Source organism: Ursus arctos, unplaced genomic scaffold, assembly GCF_023065955.2.
Source record: "Ursus arctos isolate Adak ecotype North America unplaced genomic scaffold, UrsArc2.0 scaffold_11, whole genome shotgun sequence".
Taxonomy (NCBI): Eukaryota; Metazoa; Chordata; class Mammalia; order Carnivora; family Ursidae; genus Ursus; species Ursus arctos.
Genome location: NW_026622775.1, coordinates 66,877,542 through 66,886,528, shown reverse-complemented (window position 1 = coordinate 66,886,528; position 8,987 = coordinate 66,877,542).

The window sequence follows — 8,987 nt, the reverse complement described above, 5'->3', positions numbered from 1 at the left end:
TGAGCAATGTCGGCATATGAACAGGTGCTAAAAGCCAGGCTCGGGCTGAGCATGTAAACTGGCACCAGCTCCACAGATAGAGGCGACCGTGTAGTTTATCATCCAAATCAGACACTTAAGAACAAGAGGTATTATTATTAATAAGTACACTGGGACAAGGTCCTTGGCAAACTAGAGCAATTGCGTCTTCTCTCTCTAGAAGGTAATCTGGCAATATCTGAAAATTACAAATGCACATGTTCATTCACCCACTTCTGGAAATTTATCCAGCAAATTAATATAAATATTCATACATATGTGCAAAAATGATACATTTATTAAGTATTAATTACATTATTATTAATGTCAAAAAATAGAAAACAACATAAATGTCAATAAATAGGGAAATGGCCACATAAAATATATACATAAAAAAATGGAAGGTATGAAAGGGGGAAAAGCACTGCCCCCTGGGCCTGGGGACACAGCCAGAGAATGGTGTGAGCCCGCAGCCACTGTCACCTCTGTCACAGCAGGGGTCCAGGCTTCTCTCCTGGTCCTCGCCCTTTCTGCTTATAGGTTGGGGGGGGTGGGGGGGAGTGTTCTCCCGAGAAAGCCCTCCAGGGCTTGGGCTCTGCCTTCTGTTTAAAAAAAAAAAAAAGAATACAATGCAGCCATTAAAAGCCAAGCTTCTATTTATGCACAATTGAAATCTTCAAGATATATAATTACATTTTTTATAAGTGTGTAGCATGTGTTACTATTTGTGGAAAAGAGGGGCAGAGGATAATTTGTACATGATATATAGAGACTACCTCTGGGAAAATACACAAGAAATTAGTAAAATTGATTACTTACAAAGAAGGAAATTGGGTGGCTACAGGACAGTTGTCAGAGGGAGACTTTTCACGTACCTTTTGACTATCTTGAATTTTGAATCATGTTAAAATATTACCTCTTAAAGAAAAAAAACATTAGCTTAAAATTAAAGATCAATCAATAAAATAAAGTCAGTCTTAACTTTAACCTGGATTGTGAAGCTGGTCATGTTTACACATTTTCTTTCTTACAAGGTGAAAACCACAAATACTTAGATCATGCAGGAAAAACAGTATTTCTCATGCATGGTGACCAAGATATACTCTGTCAGGGGCACTTGAGTGGCCCAATCAGTGAAAAGTCTGCCTTTGGCTCAGGTCATGATCCTGGGGTCCTGGGATCCAGCAGCACATGGGGCTCTCTGCTCAGTGGGGAGCCTGCTTTTCCCTCTCCCTGCTGCTTCCCTGCTTGTGCTCTCTCTCTCCCTCTCTTTCTCTCTCTCTGTCAAATAAATAAATAAAATCTTTAAAAAAAGATATCTTCCATCAGACCAACAGACTGACACTGAATAAAAGATGGCAAAATGGACTATGAGAAACAAACTGAGGGTTTCAGAGGGAAGGGGGAGGTGACGGATTGGGCTAGGCCAGTGATGGGTATTAAGGAGGGCACGTATTACTTGGAGCACTGGGTGTTATATGCAAACAATGAATCATGGAACACTACATCAAAAACCAACGATGCACTGTGTGGCAACTAACATAACATAATAAAAATTTTTAAAAAAAGATGGCAAAATACCATCAACAAACATTCCAGATGAATACCTGGAAAAGGGCAATAATGGCATCCAGATGGATAGTGATTAGGAAAGAGGCTCCACGCACACTTGTAACCAGTGCACCAGGGTGGCAAGGCTCGTGGGTGAGTGAATAGAAAACGACAATATGAATCTATACAAATGTTCTGCAAATGTAAAAATAAAGAATGAAGAGCCCAAGATACAGAGAAAAGAGCATATAATTTAAAATAATTTAGAAGAAAAAGAAACTGACTAAAATGTTAGACTGAAATTAAAAAAAGGAGTGACATGAAATAACAAGAAAAAAAGATACACACACACACATCTATATATACACAGTTGCAGACTGAAATTAAAAGTTGTAAAAAGTTTCAGCCACCATTGAGAACTGATACCAGGCTAGTCCTTTCTTAAACAATGAGGAAACTAAACAAAACACATGAAATGACTCCTTTCAGACATTGGAAAAGAGCAGAGAAGGACTGTGACAGTGAAGGAAAAGAAACAGTGGAAGAAATTATGGCCCTACAATTACTGTGGCTTTCTGTCCGAAGGTGCTTTCTGGACCTCAGCGAAGTGAGGAGGAGCTCAAGCAGAACAGGGCTGTCTCGCTGGGTTGAGGAGACAGAGATTGAAGTTTACATGGTCTAAGGTGGCTGGAAGTTGTGTGGCAGACTATTGGAGAAAAAGAAGCAATGCAGAGAGAGATCCAGAGATCTGCAGAGGAGTCTCCTAGAGTCTGATGCTAAATATTAAGCTATCCATGTACAAGGTGCAATTCCATGAGGCCATACAAAAACTACCTATAAGGCTGAACAATTGGCAAAGCTCACAAGACCTGAGAGATGTTCAACTTTCAACTAGTCAAAGAAGAAAGACATTGTTGAACACCGAGGCATTCAGTAGATAGTCCAGAAGGGTCATGTTTTAATGGGAGGGCTAACTGAACCCAAGAGAAAAGGCTACTCTAGATTTTCCCTTACAAAATTTAACCAGATCCACAAAGGATCAAACTGATCCTTTTCAAAATAAAAAGCAAGTCTCCTTAAAGAGAGACAACAAAATCCAGACATTCAATATCACATTCATAATATCCAGGATCTAATAAAAAAATTACTAGACATATAAAGGAGCAGGAATATATGATCCATAACCAAGAAAAAAATCAGTTGGTAGAAACAGGCCAGAAATTATAGAGATAATGGGATTAGCAGAAAAGGACTTTAATACAGCTATTATAAATATGTTCAAGGATTTAGGGGAAATTATGAACATTATAGGGAAAGAAAGGGTATAAAAAAGAATCAACTGAAAATATTAGAACTTAAAAATGCATTACCTGAAATTTAAGAATTAAATGTGCTCAGTAGAATATTACATGCAGAGCAAGAAGAGATCAGTAAATTTGAAGTCATGGCAGCAGAAACTGTTCAAACAAGCATAGAGAGCGAAACACTGAAAAAGAAATGAATAGAGTTAAGTGACTCATGGGACAATATCAAATGATCATATAATTGCAGTCTCTGAAAACTCCAAAACATTGCTCAGAAAGTTTTAAAAAATACATAAACACATTGAGGAATATATTATATTTATTTGTCAGAAAACTCAGGATTGAGACATTCTTTCTCCCTAAATTAATCCATAGATTCAACACAATCAAAATCTCAAAAGGCTTTTTGGTAAGAATTGACAAGCTGATTCTAAAATTTATGTGGAAATGCAAAGATCTAAAATAGCCAAATATTTTTTTGAAAAAGAATTAAGTTGAAAGACTGATTTCAATACCTACTATAAAAGCTCAGCTTAAGAACACTGTGGTATTGGCATAAAGGTATATATATAGATCAATGAAATAGAATAAAAGAAACAGGCCCACAGCAAATACACGCTCAACTGGTTTTGACAGAAATGCCTAAATAAAACTCAATGTGGAAAGAATAATCTTTTCAATAAATGGTTCTAGAACAATGAATATTGTTATGAGATGGGGGAAAAAAAAAAACCCAAAATACCTTTTCACCCTTATTTCAGACCAAACACACAAATAACCTAAAATAGATCATAACTTAAATATAAATCTAAAATTCAAAGTTCTAGGACAAAACAAAAAAGAAAATGTTTGCAACAGTCAACCATTCAACATTGAAGTAGACAAAGATTTCTGAGACCAGAAGCATAAAGCATTATCTGAAAAATTGAAAAAGACTGTTAAATCAAATTTGACAAAAATAAAAATTTCACCGCTCCAAAAAACATTTCAATGTTATATCCATATGTAAAAAACCCAACCCAAACTAAACCAAACCAAAACCAAATCCAAATAACTCCCTCACCTTAGACCCAAGCCTCAGACTTTTACAAAACTTAACTCCAAATGGATCATTATATGACTTTTAGGAGGAAACCTAGGAGAAAATCTTCAGGATCTAGGATTAGGTGAAGAGTTCTTAGACTTGAAATCAACAGTATAATCCATAGAAGGGAAAACTGATAAATTGGATCCCATTAAAATGAAAATTTTTGTTCTGCAGAAGACCTTCTTAAGGGGAGGATAAGATGAGCTACAGACTGGGAGAAAACATTTGCAAACTTCTTATCCTACCAAGAACTATTATTTAGGGTAAATGAAGAATTCTCAAAAGTCAAAAGTAAAAAAAAAAAAAAAAACCAACACAAAATTCAATTAGAAAATGAGCAAATCACAAAGAACATTTCACTGAAGGTGGCATTTAGAAGGCAAAAAGCACATGACTAGATATTCAACTTCATTAGCAATTAGGGAAATGCAAATGAGAACTACGATGAAAATCACTACATACCTATCAGAATGGCTAAAATAAAAAACAGTGACAAGACCAAATGCTGGCAAGGAGGCAGAGAAACTGGATCGCTAATGAGATTATAAAATGGTACAGTCACTTTGGAAAATGGTTTGGCAGTTTCTTATGGTACTAGGCATGTAATTATCATATGACCCAGCAATTGCACTCCTGGGCATTTATCCCAGAGAAATGAAAATTTATGTTCACACAAAAACCTGTACGTGAATGTTCATAGCAGCTTTATTCATAATAGCCCCAAAGTGGAAACAACCCAGATGTCTTTCAATGATTGAATAGTTAAACAAAGTGGTATGTGGAGTACTACTCAGGATTAAAAAACAACAAACTACTGATACATGCAACAACTTGAATGAATGCTGTGTGGGGGCAAAAATCCCAAAAGATTGCATCCTATATTACTCTATTTCCATGACATTCTTAAAATGAACAACACTGACATGGAGAACAGATTAGTGATTGCCAGGGTATGGGGACAGTGTATGGGTAAAGGAAAGAATATCTGTGAGTATGGTTACAAAAGGGCAATACAAGGGAACCTTGTGTTCTGCATCTTGGCTATGGATCCATGAACCTACACAAGTGATAAAATTGTCTAGAACTAATATACACACACAAAGAAGTATATATACAACTGGGAAAATCCGAATCTGATGGGTGGACTGCACCTATGTCAATTTCCTGGTTGTAATGTAGTACTATAGTTTTGCAAGGTGTTATCACTGGGGGAAACTGAGTAAAAGGTATAGGAGATCCCTCTCTATTATCTTTCACAGCCTTATGTGAGTCTACAGTGATCTCAAAATAAAAGTTTAATTAAAAATAAAATCACTTCATTAAAAAAATAAAAAGGCAAGCCATAGACTGGGAGAAAATATTTCTAATGGATATATCTGACAATGGAATTGTATCTGGAATAAATAAAGAATTTTAAAACTGAATAATAATAAGACAAACCACCCAGTGAAAAAATGGGCAAATGATTTGAACACACACTTTGCAAAAGACAATAAACAATGACCAGTAAAATGCATTTTGAAAAGATGCTTCACATCATTAGTCATCAGGAAAACGCAAATTAAAACCACAATGAGATAGGCGATACACTCGAAAATACCAACTTTTGGTGAGGATGTGGAGCAACTGGAAATCACATATATTGCTGGTATGAGTAAAAATGATACAGCAACTTTGGAAAACAATTTCATCTTTTTTTAAAAATAAAATTAAATATATGCTTATTATATGTTCCAGCAATTCCATTCCTAGATGTTTACCCAAAAGAAATGAAAATGTAAGTCCAGAGAAAGTCATACATGTGAATGGTCATAGTGTTTTATTCATAATAGCTAAAAAAATAGAAGAAGTACAAATGTTTATCAACAAGTGGATGAGTATATAGATTATGGTATATTCATACAATGGGATACTATTCCTCAATAAAAAAGAATGAACAAGTAACACATGCAACAACATGAATGAATCTCAAAAGCATTATGCTTGATGAAGATAAAAAAGATTGCACACTATATAATCACATTTATATGAAATTCTACAAGAGGCAAACTAATTTATAGACGCAGAAAGCTGAGCAGTGGCTGCTTGTAGTCAGGGGTGGAAGCATTGACTGCAATGGGGGTGAGGACGTGTTTAGGCATGATGGAAACATTCTACATCTCAATTGGGGTGGTGTCAGTTCACCAAAACTCACTACACTATGGGCTCTAAATAAACCAAAACCATAAAACTCCTAGAAGAAAACATAGAAGTAAATATTTTTTGACATGGGTCTTAGCAATGATTTTTGGGTATGACACCTAAAGTACAGGCAACAAGATAAAAAACAAGTGGGCCTATATCAACTAAAAAGCTTCTGTACAGCAAAAGACATGATCAATACAATGAAAAGACATTCTAAGGAATGGGAAAAATATTTGTGAATCATATATCTGATAAGGGATTAATATCTCAAATCTTATAAAGAACTCATGTAACGCACATGTCATGAATAGACTTTTTCTTTTTCTTTTTTTTTTTAAGATTTTATTTATTTATTCGACAGAGATAGAGACAGCCAGCGAGAGAGGGAACACAAGCACGGGGAGTGGGAGAGGAAGAAGCAGGCTCATAGCGGAGGAGCCTGATGTGGGGCTCGATCCCAGAACGCCGAGATCACACCCTGAGCCGAAGGCAGACGCTTAACCGCTGTGCCACCCAGGCGCCCCTTGAATAGACTTTTTCTGAAAATATATGAATGTCCAACAGGTACATGAAAAGATGTTCAACATCACTCATCATTAGGGAAATATAAATCAAAACCACAAGGAAATATCATCTCAAGCCTGGTAGAATGGCCATCATTAAAAAGGCAAGAGATGACAAACCATAAAACTTCTAGAAGAGAATATAGGCAGTAATCTCCTTGTCGTGAGCCACAGCAACACTTTTCTAGATATCTCCTCAGGCAAGGGAAACTAAAGCAAAAATAAACTACAGGGTCTACATCAAAATAAAAAGCTTTTGCACAGAGAAGGAAACCATCAACGAAATGAAAAGAAAACCTACCAAACGGGAGAAGATAAACACTGTATGACCTCACTTATATCTGAAATTAAAAAAAAAAACTCATATAAAAAGAAATCATATTTGCGGTTACCAGTAGTGGGGATTGGGGTGGGATAATTAGATAGGAGTGGTCAAAAGGCACAAGCTTTCAGTTATAAGTTCTGGGGATGTGATATACAACAAGCTGACTGTAGTGGACACTGCCGTGTGATACATAAGACAGTTGTTAAGAGAGTAAATCCTAAGAGTTCTCATCACAAGGAAAAAATATTTTTTCTTTTCTGTATCTATATGAGATAATGACTGTTAACTAAACTTACTGTGATAATTATTTTACAATGTATGTAAATCGAGCCCCATGCAGTACACCTTAAACTTATACAGAGCTGTGTGTCAATTATATTTCAACAGCACAGGGAAAAATATGCCTCTTTAACTTACATAAAAAAAGGAAGCTGAGTACAGTTTGGGGGCACAACACTTTTAGTCCTTGATATAAAAGATTAGCAAGAAATGCATAAGGCTGGAGAATCTCAATAATGTAATATTGATTAATAAATATCTTTCTACCCTAAATCTTCACCTTTTTCTCCAATATCCTGAACTATTTTTTAAAATGGTTATATGTTAAGCCACAGAGAAAATATATCAAAAAACACCTTAAATCAGAAATTGTACAGTCTGTATTCTGAAATAATGCAAGAAAAATAGAAAGTAACGGCAAAATTATAAAATAAAAGTCCCCATTGCTTTGGAATTAGTATGCACACTACATAATACTTGGGTCAAGATGCAAAACCAAAATTAAGAGTATTCCATCAGTTCCATGGTTAAGCGACACAAACTGATAACATTGAGTTATCAGAGACAGAGGGATGTATTGAGAAGATCCTGATGTAACACAAGGAACTGAAAGGCAAGAAGACTCGTAGGCGTCTCTGGAAAGCCGAGGAAGGCTGTTCCAGGACTCTCAAACTGGGAGCTAATGGGGCCTCACTAAGGCTGTAGCTAAATCTGGGAGAAGGAGGTTCAGTAGAAAAAACAATAGTTATTATGACTCCACGGATGAGAAAAATACAATTTAAAACCAGTGGATTGGAACCAAGTCTGTCCTTAGAGAGAAATTAAATAACATTAAATTATTTCATTTCTAATAAGTGAAAAGGTAAATAATCTTTACTTAAGTCAAAACAGAAAACATCTCCACTACACCATCCCCCAAAAGGAAAGACATAAGAAAAAATAATAAAAGTAAACTGAAATTTTAATAGAGAATTAGTAATAAATCTAAGAATTGCTTCTTTTTTTTTTTTTAGAGAGAGAGGCAGAGTGCGTGAACCCGATGGGGTAGGTGGATGGGAAGGAGGGACAGACAGCAGAAGGAGAGATAGAATCCCAAGAAGTCTCCACACCCAGTGCAAAGCTGACACGGGGCTCGATTTCACAACTCTGAAATCACGATCCAAGCCAAAATCAAGAGTCAGATGTTCAACTGACTAAGCCACCTGGGCGCCCCTAAGAATTGATTCTTTGCAAAAAATCAAGTACCAAATCACTGAAAGTCTAACAAAAAAATATACTAAATTAGACAAGAGAAATCCAGTAGGAACTGTGCGCAATTCTGTGCTAATCAATTTGAAATTCTCAATGCAATGGTCATTTGTGTAGAAAAATTTAGAGAAATAAAATTGACAAAAGATGAAATAAAAATCCTTAATTAATCAATAATTATGAGTAAAATAGAAGAAGCTATCAGAATATTGTCTCTAACAGAAGCTCCAAATCCAAAAGTTTTGATGAACAAGTATTAAATGTTTTTCAAGAAAAATAATTCCTGTTACGTAAGCTAGAAAATTAATGAAAGTTCTCCAATTTATTTTATGATTCTTCACATCCCTCAAGAATACAAACTTGGTACTTGTGAAACTGAAAAATATAAGCCAATCTTACTTTTGACTTGACTATAAATCAAACACGGC